Source organism: Notothenia coriiceps, unplaced genomic scaffold (genome assembly GCF_000735185.1).
Source record: "Notothenia coriiceps isolate Sejong01 unplaced genomic scaffold, NC01 NC01_scaffold00038201, whole genome shotgun sequence".
NCBI lineage: Eukaryota > Metazoa > Chordata > Actinopteri > Perciformes > Nototheniidae > Notothenia > Notothenia coriiceps.
The window spans coordinates 10,485-23,459 of NW_011370902.1; the positions used below are offsets into that span (position 1 = coordinate 10,485).

A 12,975-nucleotide genomic window follows, 5' to 3' on the forward strand; every position below is an offset into this window, starting at 1 on the left:
GCTGGGGCTGTCTTTTGGACCAATTACCGCCCATTAATTGTTTTTATGTCAAGCGATAAGTTTGACATTTCTAGTTATTGCACACAGACACACTGATGCACAGGCAAATTCAAACAGAAGACAAAGGGAACTTAGTTGAAACCCAGGGTCGGCTTTAAGAGTATTAAGTTCTGAAAGGCTAAGGCTCTGCTCCTAATCCGTTTCCCACTTTTCCTCTTCTCTTCCCCATCCCTGTTTGCTCTCTCTGTATCCCTCCTTCTTTCTTTCAGGAGAATTCTGGGGAGATTTCTTACTCTTTCAATCCTCAAGTATGGAGCAGCACAGTGGACCTGTGCACTAAAACAGGTACGTACTGAAAATCACAATGACCTTCAAACAAACACATGTGCACACATACATCTTCTTTCCCCCCTGCTGTCAAAAGCAAATTTGTTCTGGGCCACAATGGTGTATGATTTATGTAGTTAAAAGGCTGTGCCATGTCCACTGAGTAAGAGAGAGGGTGGAATCCTGCTTCTGAGAAAGAGAGTGAAGAAAGCACACAGAAAGACTTTTCCTGAGGGACAGGAAGAACTTAAGAGACTGTCGAGAGGATGGAAGTTTAACCAAACATCACCTCCCCACAAGAGTGGCAAATATGCAGTGGACAGATTTGAGGAGAGACATACAAAGAGACAGACCGGCAGACAGGACAAGACAGAGCGACGATCCCCAGCTGTTTTTAAATGCTGCCTCTGATACATTATTGAATATGCAGCTCTCCAACGCATCGCTGAGCTTTCCTCTCATGTTAGTTCACATAGCGTCACCATTCTAAATATAAAGCATTCGCTCAACCCTCTTCGGTTTGTTAAAAGATGCAGGGGCTGCACGTTGGCTGTATGTGTTGCACCAAGTGGCACTTTCCTTTTCAGAAGCTGGCTGGAGTTTTGTGATGAGTTTGTGTGACTCATTTTTGTAGCAAGCCTTTGCAGACTTAAAAGAAATTAAAAAAAAATAGATTTCATCAAAATCTTTGAAAGTATTCTTGGATGATGCACAGAGTATACTGAGGCAAGTGGCTCGCTTAACTGGGAGTTGCATGTACTGTACACTGAAGGAAGTGAGATGTTGTCGAGGGGATTGAGTTTAAATCAGACAGCATGTGGAACACTGCAGGTTTACGACGATTGAGTGCAGCAATATCTTTATTTGAATAACTTAAATACATCACATTTCATACGTCTTGTCCTCTCCATTTAAAAAGTTGGATTTGAATGGATTTTCTAATGTCACTGTCCTAAGACTTTTTAAAGTGGAGTACCAGGTCTAACCTACAGGTGGCAGCAGAGCAACATACCCAGCAGGCATGTTTCTAAAGCAGACTTTACTGGCCCATTTTACCAGCAATGTAGGTCTCCCTTCATTTATCTGTCATCAATGGCAGGTTGTCAAGCAAATGGTTCTTCCTGGCCATGATAAACTATGGAAAAATCAATATGGTATATTTTTGTTGATAGATCAAGAACTTACATGAAAAATGGTGTCCTTTCCTTTTTCAGCTCCCACTTTCAAACTTCATGTTCCAGGATGAACCATGAGCAAAGGTAAGAAACTCGTCTTCAACTTTTACCTAAGCTATAAGTCAAATGTAACCTTAAATATATGCCTGTTTGAGTTTCACTGGACACATGAGTGTGTAAAGATTCAGGTCTTACTCTATTTGCGAGGACGCGTGGACATATGGGCCAAAGTGCTGCTGCATGTATAAGCAGTTGTATGAATGTTTGAAGGTGTGAGTGTCTCTGTTTTCTGACAGATGTTGTAACAACACGATTAGCCCTCTGGCTGCCAGTAGCGCTGTGTGAGGTTGCTATAGTGACTGTGGGCTGAATGTTGGGGAGGCCAGAGTGGAATATGAGGGTGCCGAAGATGAGGAGAGGGGGTGGAATAGCAAATGAAGTGTCTGGTGCCTCCGGCCTGTGTGTGACTGCGTGTTTTTATTTACGTGTTCAGGAGTGGGTGAATTCATGAGATGTTTATGCCTGCCTGTTTGTGTATTTCTACAAAGAGCACAGCATTGAAGAGACTCTCGTCTGTGTAATTGGGAATTTGATCAAGATAACTCGCTCACAGATTTATAATCCCACACATACAAAAACATGTTCAGTCTGCGTAGGAGCCACAGAGACAGGGTTCCTGTGATGGCTGGAGCGTAGGTTGAGGGTAACCTGCTCTGTTTCACAGACCAGCACCACGAGTTGAGCACTTTGTGTCACTTATCACTTAAATTCCCACGTCAACAGACCTTTTATTCAAACTGTTACAAAAGAAATGCCCGCTGCTTTTGAGAGCACAGGGCTCTAAAACGGTGTAATTTCAAGCACCATGCGGCTTTAAGAAAATGGCTCATGTTCAGTTTGCTACTACCTTTTCTTTTGTTAAGTAACAGACAGTTTAACAACCTACGCCGCTAAAAAGTTCAGTTTTAAGGGGTCACTTGCACATGCTGCCAAAGTTAGGAGCTCTTATGGCATTATTTGTGTAGTATTCTGAAACGGTATTCTACTTTTTCTCTCTTTAATCCAAATATAAAATCTTGATTCCTAACTCTGCGGAAGTACTATGTGAGACATCATTAGGCCAGGAATTGCTGTTACTCTAAAGTCAAAGTTGGTGGCCAATTGTAATTGAGTAAATGCAGCAAATAATGTAACGTAAGAATTCTGTCATGACATTAAACTGTGACATTTTTACAACATAACAGATGGAAAAGAGACACAATACTCATGATATGTATATTTTGTTTTCTGAGGGGCAGGATTGTTGTTTTTCTTGTCTTTGGTAATTTTTGATTAGGTTTATTTATTAATGTTGTGTTAAAACTGTATGTTGTATTGTTTTGGTTAAATACATATTTTCTTATTAGTTGTGTTTTGTGTGCGTATTTTTAGGGTACACTTTTCTGATCTATTTCCTTCCTTCCTGAGGATTCATTATAAGAAAGGGACGAAAATGCAAATGTTAAATGTTAATGCAAATATGAAAGACTAGGAGACAGGATTATTAAAGAAATATGTGACAGGGTGTATTACAATTTAAATATGTTAATCACTAAGGTGAAAAACATTCCATCAGAGCTCTGAATTAGTTAATGTGTTCCTGGGGGTCCCACCTTAAGTGAACCAATATGATTTTACGTAACAATTTAAAGCAACCCTGAGGCTCTGCTACCAGCACACAGCCCACCGTCCTCTTGTCCTTCTGTATCTCCTGAGTGTGCAGCCTGCTGTGTATAATAGTCATGGTGTGAACTATAATGCGCTGTACCATACAGGGCTGGCTTCACACAGGGATTACACCTAGATGATTCTTCAATAGAGAATTTAGTCTCGGATAGCCGAGCCTTAATCCGCGCCTGTGGAAGCGGACCACAGTGCTGTGGAGCTGTGGCCAGATATGACAGAGAACAGAGAGCAGCCAGATTAGTTCATACTAGGAAGACGGCTGAGCTTGAAGCCGCCTGACAGAGCGTCTCTTGACAGCTCCTCCCAAATCTCTCTACTGTCTCTAATGTAGTCTGAGGGAAACATTGTTCCTCTCTCTGTCTTTTGAGCTGTATTTTCTTTCCCTCGCTCTGTCCCTTTCTCTCTGTGTGAGGTGGGTGCGAGTCATAGAGAGAAAGAGAGTGTGTGTTATCGCTTCATTAGCCTGTAGACTTCTGGGTCATTCGTAGCCCTGCTCCCATTGTCTCAGAGGCTCTAATTACCCTCACGTGAGTCACGTCTGATAATTAGGATGGTCCGAGCAGGACACACACACACTGTTGGCGCTTACACATTTGGCCCATATGCACACATACACACATCAGTCATTAGTGGAGAGCCTAACAGTAAAGTGCTAATGGGATTATCATTGCTGAGGGTCCCCCTCAGCAACCTCTTACTCCTCTCTATATTCATCGTAAGCACAATTCAGAGACACATAAAAGAACCAATTATTTCGATACAATATCTTCCCTTCTTTCTGTCTTTCTTTCTTTCTGTCTTTCTCTTCTTTCTCAATCTATTACTCATAATGTGCTCAATTGGTATATCAACATCAGAGGTACCATGTTGTTAAAACCAACTCAACGGTGCATCTTGTTGACCTGGGGTTTAAGCAACTGACAATATAATTCTGATGTCTGTAGCTTGGTAACTTTATTGCGTGTCTCTCTCCTCATTTCAAATCTTATTTTTTCAATTTTTCATTTTTAATAATCATCTAGTGAACACTTCGAGGATCCTGAGCCCGCAGGTTGGAAACCGGAGACAAATTAGAACTAATTATAAAATAAACACTCTGCTTTGGAAATATGGTGTTGAAAGCTGGACACTAGACAATTGAGCAAAAAATGTGTTTGGTATGCATGTAGGTTTTTCGTATAGTCGCCATTTTCGCATTTCTAGACTAACAGCTAGTCAATGATCCTTGCTAAATAGCAAACATTAAAATAAATGAAGGACAAAAAATTAAGCTTGTGAGCAAAGTAACTTTGATCTGCTGTTCTGCTCTTTTATCCTTTAGATGCTCTGGCATAATCACTTCTCTTCATCTATTCAACCCTCTGCCTCTCTCCATCGCGGAACACATTTCATCAGCTCTTTTAAAACTAATATCAACCATAACCATTCCATTTTCACTGTGTTTATTCTTTCGACGGAAATGGTAATGGAGATATTGAAAGCAGAGTGCATAGTGATTCTGTCCAGGCCATTGTGTTGAGTGGTTCGATGGAGAAAAGTGGATGACTGGAGGGCTATCTATGGTATTACATATAGTGTGGAAGCCGTGGGAAAGAGAGGCCCTCTGAAAGCCAAAAGCTTAAATACCATGCCTCACATACACAGACATGAAGAGACACCACTCTCTCTCTCTCTCTCTCTCTCTCTCTCTCTTTCTCTCTCTCTCTCTCAAACACAGGCACACACACACACTCTCTCAAACACACACACACACACACACACACACACACACACACACACACACACACACACACACACACACACACACACACAAACACACACACACTGATGCACACAGAGGCAGTGGATTAGGATGGGGATTATGGATAGCTGTAAAACAGGCAGAGACAGATCAGTGTTATACTTCATAAACACTCACATGCTGGATGTGTAGAGTCAAATGGATTTATTCTGAAGTGGATGGTATGATGACATATGTCGTGATGACATATGTCGTGATTGAGCACTATTCAAGCTTAAATAGAAAGACAGCAATGAAGCTTTTGGCAATCAATAATTGAACAGGAATGGCAGGAACTGAACGCTACGGAGATGTGATGTCTGGATTAAAAACTTTTTTATAAAGTTCAAAGTAAAGAATTACCATCTTCTACTGAATGACCTGCAGAGAGAGAATCTCTCAAGAATAAGGACAATACCGTTTTTGTTTTATATCCAATAATCTACCATAACATACAATTAAAGACAACCTTGCAATTTGGCCTAGCAAAAATGTCTTAACCACAAAACCTCCAAAACGCAGGTAATGTACGCAAATAAAACCACCAGTTTAAATAGGTGGAGCCTTGTGAGTGTGTTAAGAACTTCTATTCTTTATCTCCAATGACAGATGTGCATCAATGGCAAACTTTAGAGACCAGAGAGGTTTCCCAGCTCATTAGCAAGAAACAAAGTACCGCAGAGTTTGATGGGACTTGTTGTCACTAGTTTTTTGTATTCAGTCAAGTAAAATGATGACCCGATTATGGCACTGGATTAAAATTCAAGGGTTTCCTAAAGTTGCTAGAGCTTGTAATGAAGGCAAAATTAATCAGTGTATTAATTGTCATACCTAAAATATCTATTATAATAGAAGTGATTTCCTTTGCATATAAGGTAACGCTACTCAAACTCATGGTGGCGTTAGAGGAAAAATGATAGCTTGGCCGCTGCCTTTGGAAGATCACAACAGCTGAGATCGACCCTGTTTGAAAAGAGAAGGTATCTTTCACTTTTGCAGACAAGCGAGTTGGAATGAACTTCATTTAAGGTTGAATTGACATTTTGTCAAGAATAGGGAACAATGGAGGGTTTCATTATGTACTTATGTGCTTCAGGAGAAAAAACGTTTATCAAGAATATAGACGAGGCTACATTATCCATGTTGTAACCCTGTTTATGTATTTATTGTGCAGCTCACCGAAATAAAAATACAGCTATATGATAAGATTACTGGTATCTACACGTAACCACATACTTTCAGTTTCATGTGCTGTTGATTTGAGGAAGCTGACAAATCTCAATTTTAAAAATTCAACAGCAATTTGTCATTCGTGTGGACCACTTACCGGTACTCTGAATAATCCGCAGTAACTGTAACAGTTTTAACAATTTCTATAGTCAGTAGTAATGGAAGTTAATTTAGTAGAAAAGTGAATTGACTAAAGTCACTGATCAGTCTTTAATACTCAGTGTTCCAACACTCCCTGGAAAATATTAATTAATTCTACAGCTTTTACTGAGAAATAGTTAAATACCCACCTCTAATTTTCACAAGAGCTTTCTGCCATCACTGTGGCCAGATTAGCATCCATAATGGCTAGGACTTTCTAACTAACCGTAACCCATATTGTAAAAGCTGAATGCGGTGGACACATATACAAGAGAAAATACAAGGGAAGAGTTCACTTCTCTAACTCCCACCTCGTTAAGGTCGTTGTCTTGGTGATAAAATGCCAACTGATGCTGTAATGTCCGACATTATCATATCATGTTTCAAAACCTGGTCACAGCTTGGACCCTCACTGCTCATACATGATGGAGTGCTAGTCAAACGCTGACTGAGCGCCTCAATCTGTGGCGACCGCGATTCGGCCTGCTGCATCAGGCATGTCTCGGTCACCAGACATCTGTCATCAGCACGCAGCTCACTGGAGGTCTGTGGCTCCCCGTGCTCCCATCTTCTCTCCGACTGTCAAATATAATCATCAATCTCTTCTTCCCTTCCTTTAATATTCACTCTGCATATTCCTGTTCGGCCTCCTCAAACCTCTCCTCCACCTCCTCCTCCACATTTCTGTTCCTTTTTTCCAGTACGCTGAAACATATAACCAGCAATTTGCCAATCTCTCCCACTATGACACACACATACACACACATGCAGAGGCATCCAGACCGCGAGAGCTGCTGTGGTGTATAATGACAGATAATTGGCTATTGTGGGTTCGCCCTCGGCAGCAGGAACCAATCACAGTGACAGCCACTTCTCCATGACCCGTGTGTGTGTGTGTGTGTGTGTGTGTGTGTGTGTGTGTGTGTGTGTGTGTGTGTGTGTGTGTGTGTGTGTGTGTGTGTGTGTGTGTGTGTGTGTGTGTGTGTGTGTGTGTGTGTGTGTGTGTGTGTGTGTGTGTGTGTGTGTGTGTGTGTGTGTGTGTGAGCATGACTATCTGAATGTGTGTGACGCACTGATTTTCTCTGTCTGCCTTTGTTGCTCTGTGTATAGATGTAATTACCAGTCAAGCACTTTGAATGTGTTACTGACAGCCCTCTTTGTAGTTTAGATCACGGTCATTGTTGCATTTATGTAAACATAAATAAGCTATTCACAAATATGGTATGTATTTGTTTCTGTGCACACACATAGAATATGAAAATCTATCACGTTCTGTGTGTATGCTAGACATTTCTACCGATTGCACTTCCTTATTAGGCTTGCACACAGGTATAACCTCAGTAAAATGTCCTTGTTTTTGAAAGATTACCACTTAGTGCGCCCCGCTTTACATTCTCAGGGTTTATGTACGCCTAGAGGATCCACAGACCCAAACAATGCAGCCTTGCTGTTCTCCACTAATGTGATAGCTGCTTAGCTCGACATTCGTCACTCATTTTGATGGACTCAGCAGCCCTGGTTAATGGTCTGTCTGCTCACCATTTGTATGGAACCTGTTGACTCCAACTGCTCTAAATGGATCATATCTTTTTTCTTTTTTTTCTGTAAAATAATCCTGATCTGTAGCCGCATCAGCAACAGCTTTAAAATAAAAGCCCGGTGCAAATGAAGGATGTCTCCCCCAAACTCACCCTCTGTTTCTTTCATTCTTCCCCTTTATCATTCCCTCATTTATCCCTTGCTTCTGTATTCAGTCTATCTTTCTGTGCCACTTCCTCTTCTCTTGCTGTTTTTCCCTCGTCCTTTCTCTATCCTTGTTTTCCCCGATTCTCATTTCCGTTCTTTCAATAGTAGGGAGTGATCATCCAAGCCATGCATACAGACTAAATGAGATCTCTGTGCATGTAATGTGTGTGTGCAGCTTTGTAAATATAATCTTTTCTGTCTTGCTAATACGTGCTACCATAAAAAAACGTGCATGTTTGCGTGCGGGTGTAAACATTTAGTTGTGTACTTCATGCCAGCTCAATGTTCCCAAATGCAATTTCCTCGGTGTGAAAAGAGCAGGCGGGATGTTCATCGTTCTATATTCCCTTCTTAGTGTTCAATAAAAAGCTTCTTTAGGACTGCTAGGCTGCACGCTCTTTATTCTTTATTTGTTGTCCTGTCACTCACTCATTTTCACCCTTTCTGACTCTGCACACACACTCCTGCTTTTTCATGAAACCCAGCGGCTCGGTCTCCTGTGCATGACAAAGTGTGTATCCCAGCATGCTCCCATAGTGTTTATTTGTAATGCTGCTTAACATTCTGAGCCTATAGCATATAATTCAGCGTAGCTGAACTGATTTGCATTGTGTTAGTGAACATCAGTTGATGTGATGGAGATTTCTCTACAGTAATATCTAGATACAAATATATTTTGAACGCACATCAATGATAATTTCACGCTTACAAATGCTCAGAATTTCATTTTTATTATAACGACTTAGCCAGGTGGGGATTGCTATTGTTGGGGCTAAAATCAACATGATTACAAGAAGAGAAAAAACGACTCAATCAGAGACTTAATCCACCTGAATAGCAAATAAACTATGAAAGGAATGTTAGAAGTGAAGCTAATCCGGCTTTTAAAAAATGTTGTTATCTGTGTCTATCCTCAGATATTTTACTGAAGATTTAGGATTTAGCTTTCTAAATGGGCATAAAAAAACAACCAGCAGCCTCTCCCTCATTCTGCTTGCGCCCTCCTTGTTAACTAAATTAGTGTCTCCCTATGAAATTACGGTTGTAATTGTGCAGGTGCAACTAGGGAAGGTGCCATCTCTAATAACAGCCGAGGCACTAATGGTAAGCAGCCCACTGCAGTACTTGCATGTCTGGGAAGCCAACAAATGATTGGAGAACTGGCAGAATCCAAGTCAGTGCCTAAAGGAAGGAAGGGATAATGATGTGGTGTGTTTGTGTGTGTGTAATGCATCCATGTGTATATGTGTGTGCAGTCATATCACCTAAGAGAAAGGGTGTGTGTGTCTATACTAAAGTCATCAATCTTTGAAGCTGGAGTAATGTTTTTCTCTGTACATTATGTGTGTATGGGGGTAGGGTCAAACTTCAGTGGGAGTGTGGGGGGGGTCAAGTGTATGTGCGCAGCATTAACCATTAAGCATCGATGATTAAGGCGTGTGTGTGTGTGTGTGTGTGTCTGTGTGTGTGTGTGTGTGTGTGTGTGTGTGTGTGTGTGTGTGTGTGTGTGTGTGTGTGTGTGTGTGTGTGTGTGTGTGTGTGTGTGTGTGTGTGAGCAAGTGGGAGGCACTGTGGCTCTCTGATGCTGAGATTAGAGGCAATTATTGAAATGTCATGGCTTTAATGGGCCGCCGCTCTGAACCCCTCTCATAAGTCATGAGTTGAACTTTCAACGTGATGAAATAAGGAGCTGTGTGCTGAGTCTTTCTGTTTTCAAACATTTTTTCAATTGAGATGATATTCTGAACTGTTAGCCCACTTTCATTTTGCACAGTAGAATATCAGCACCCTGATATTAAAGAGAATTTTTATTATTAGTAAGCCTGCTAAGTGTGTCCCTTATTGATCTACTTCCGCAGATAATACCCGGCTAAAGAGTTATTTCACTCATCCCTTATTATAGAAGATAAGAATATGTTTTTGTTTTTTGTTTTTAATAATAAGATTATATCATTTTTAATCAATTATTCTGTATGCATTTGAAATACCCCAGTCTCTGGTAAATAATGAACACAAAATGAACTATTTTTCATTTCTTCTTGAACTGTCATAGTTTATTCCCCTAGTTTCAATTATTGAGTAAAGTACTTTTTTTTGTGAACAGTGAAAATGTTGTTCAATTAACCTTCTTTTTGTGCAGGCGAATGCCATTTATAGTTATAACAAGGAAAAAATAGAAAGGTCATGAAGGTTTTCTAGTTTCAAGGCTCAAGCTTCGTGCGGGTTACAAACATTCTCCATTTTAAAAATTGCATGCTAAGGGGTTTACAAACAAAGAAATAGTGGACATATTTTTAGAACATTTGATCATTTAAGGCCGTTATATATTTAGTGCTGTGTGATATGTAAATCAAATGACTTACTATATTAACTTAAAAGAATTAAATCGATAAGTTAGCTGGATATATTATTTGTAAGGCATGTACTCTTAATATTCATTTCTAATGCTTCAGCCTGGAGTCTCTTATTAAGCCTACATGCTAACCCTGTTATCTCCAATTAAGTAGAGGCAGTTTAAACCTGTCCCTCGCCCAAGTTTCTGATTAATTCAGGCTTCAAGAAACACTGAAGTGTTGTGCTTGGTTAGTGACAGTACATAAAGTATGCCGTGGAATGGCACAGTTCATGCATGACTTAAAGAAACATTGAAAACTGATAAATTAGTAGGTTGACAGCACAGTGTATTATGCCTGTAGGGAGTGTGTGCACCAGAGTGAACATGTGTGTGGACAGTTGTGTGATTTCACACACAGTAAGCATCAATGCATTCACACGCATTGAATTTTCAACCCTTATAGTATATCCATACATATTTATCAGTGGACAACTTGAATATTTAATCAAAAGCTGCAAGTGTAGATATATGTCAACAGAAAGAGTGAGGGTGTGAAGCCACAAAACAAAAACAACCACATCATATGCAGCGAGATTTGCAAAGCAGGACATATTTATTGAAAATCTCTACCTAAACTGAAAACATAGTGCTTTTTACGCCCCTTCGCAAGGATGATGCTATGTCATGAGGCCCATCAAATACAGCCCTAGATTCTATTTTAGCCGCTGAAGTTTTCTCGATAGCAAACCCCTTATCTCTTATGTGCTTTTAAGTGTCTGTGTGTGTGTGGCTGTGAGTGTGTGCACAACCCCATTGTGTATGTGTGGGCATACATTCCGGTCTCTGGTGTGTGTCGGTGAGGGCTGGCATCCACATGTATGTGTGTCCGTGTGTCCGTGTGTGTGTGTGTGTGTGTGTGTGTGTGTGTGTGTGTGTGTGTGTGTGTGTGTGTTGTGTGTGTGTGTGTGTGTGTGTGTGTGTGTGTGTGTGTGTGTGTGTGTGTGTGTGTGTGTGTGTGTGTGTGTGTGTGTGTGTGCGCGTGTGTGCGTGTGTGTGTGTGTGTCTGCAGCCTGAGGTTGTGTTTTTTATACTCACTGAGCTGAGGAGTTTCTGCAACAAAAGCACGTTTACACCCCTCTCTCTCATTTACATTGCACTGATGGGAATCTGCTGCAACACTGATTGTGTTTGGTGTTCTAGGTCAGCACACCTAGATAAGTTAGTGTGCAGGTGAAAATGTATGTGTGCGTGTGAATTTGTGTGTGCGTTTGGGTAGTTGGTGCAAGAATGTGTTTAAAGACTGAAAGTTGGTGTTAAAGCATATTTTCTGTCATTTTTTCCTTTGTTTGCCACCTATTCATTCCTGTCTTTTTTAAACATCAGACATGCATCATACCTAAAGCAGCTTTTGCCTTGTTTGAAATTGACAGACACCCATTTTCTTGAACCTCATGTGCTTTCATGCACATTTATTCCAGTGATATATCTACATTTATTGAAATATTATCTTTCAATGTGATGATGCAAGAAATATTTATAAATGATCAATAATAAGAATAACACGTGAACACTGTAATGTTTGAAATGTCAACAAAGCTCATGAAGTATAGAAATACACACACCTGAAGCTCAATCACTTGCATGCATCTCTTGCATAATCACGTTGAGTGTCTTAAACGCTCCAAGCAGTTCCATCTGGTAAGACAGAAAGTTTCAGAATAAAATTACTCTTTTAGTGCCTTAGAACATATTCTGCAAAAAGAATTATTCAATATTTCCTTATTGTGGACCTTTTAAAATGAACCATGAATTATGTGTATTCATACTGAGTACAATTTGAAAACTGTTAGTCTATAAAACAAGAGATGTTTAGGCAGTATCCCACTTTATCAAAGAGCTGCTCATCACTGAAGATAAGATCGTCTTCACTTGTCTCCACGGATAAATTGTGCCTAATTTGATAAACCCCAATTTCAGAGCCATTTAGTCTGTCAACAGAGATTTAATCCTGAATTGAGTTTCAATTTCAACAACATATTTTATGTTGTACTTTTACACATTCACTTTAGTTGTAGCAACATTTTATTTTTTCCTATAAAATATACAGAACAAATATTGAAAAGTGAATAGAGCATTTAACCAAGTCTTCCTTGAATGACTTTATAACTATGTTCATCAATTCACCTCGTCCCCAATCGTCTACCGGGACGATTTCATGTTCTATCGGAGGGAGTGATGACAAAGTAGATCACAAGCCTTTGGCCAGTCTAGATTGCTCCACGCTGCGTTTGGACGGTTTGGAACCCCCAAAAATAATGTCGCAGGCATGACGCGCGGCGCCTACTGCTTTAAATCTGACCAACTTCACTCCAGCCACCATACCGAGGGATTTAGCAGCTACCTTATCCTCAGTCATATATACTCACTGGGTAGGAAATTATTGGAGCGAGAGATAGAGAGAGAGAGAGAGAGAGAGAGAGAGAGAGAGAGAGAGAGAGAGAGAGAGAGAGAGAGAG

At 40.4% G+C, this 12,975-nt stretch overlaps 1 protein-coding gene across 1 annotated transcript in view; it reads left to right on the forward strand.

Moving 5' to 3' along the window:
* The first annotated feature begins 255 nt into the window (after positions 1–255).
* The window catches only part of LOC104968047 (receptor-type tyrosine-protein phosphatase delta-like), a 100,033-nt gene continuing 87,313 nt past the window's right edge, over positions 256–12,975 (forward strand). The window contains exons 1-2 of the mRNA XM_010797601.1: positions 256–345; positions 1,542–1,586. The gene's annotated coding sequence lies outside the window, so the exon portion shown is untranslated. The remainder of the gene's footprint in view (positions 346–1,541; positions 1,587–12,975) is intronic.